The sequence below is a fragment of the Boleophthalmus pectinirostris genome, unplaced genomic scaffold (genome assembly GCF_026225935.1).
Source record: "Boleophthalmus pectinirostris isolate CB_2022bp ecotype Guang Dong unplaced genomic scaffold, ASM2622593v1 HiC_scaffold_1, whole genome shotgun sequence".
In the NCBI taxonomy this organism is placed as follows: Eukaryota; Metazoa; Chordata; class Actinopteri; order Gobiiformes; family Gobiidae; genus Boleophthalmus; species Boleophthalmus pectinirostris.
In genome coordinates, this window is record NW_026570970.1 from 144,994 (window position 1) to 145,539 (window position 546).

Here is a 546-nt window from a genome sequence, read left to right on the forward strand (position 1 = left end):
GTGTTGTGTGTGTTTTGTGTGTTCTTGTGTGTGTTTTGTGTGTTGTGTGTTCTTGTGTGTGTTGTGTGTGTTCTTGTGTGTGTTCATGTGTGTTTTGTGTGTTCTTGTGTGTGTTTTGTGTGTTGTGTGTGTTTTGTGTGTTCTTGTGTGTGTTTTGTGTGTTGTGTGTGTTTTGTGTGTTCTTGTGTGTGTTGTGTGTGTTCTTGTGTGGGTTGTGTGTGTTCTTGTGTGTGTTTTGTGTGTTCTTGTGTGTGTTGTGTGTGTTCTTGTGTGTGTTGTGTGTGTTCTTGTGTGTGTTGTGTGTGTTCTTGTGTGTGTTGTGTGTGTTCTTGTGTGTGTTCATGTGTGTTTTGTGTGTTGTGTGTGTGTTCTTGTGTGTTTTGTGTGTTGTGTGTGTTCTTGTGTGTGTTGTGTGTGTGTTGTGTGTGTTCTTGTGTGTGTTCTTGTGTGTGTTTTGTGTGTTCTTGTGTGTGTTTTGTGTGTTGTGTGTGTTCTTGTGTGTGTTGTGTGTGTTGTGTGTGTTCTTGTGTGTGTGTGTGTTGTGTG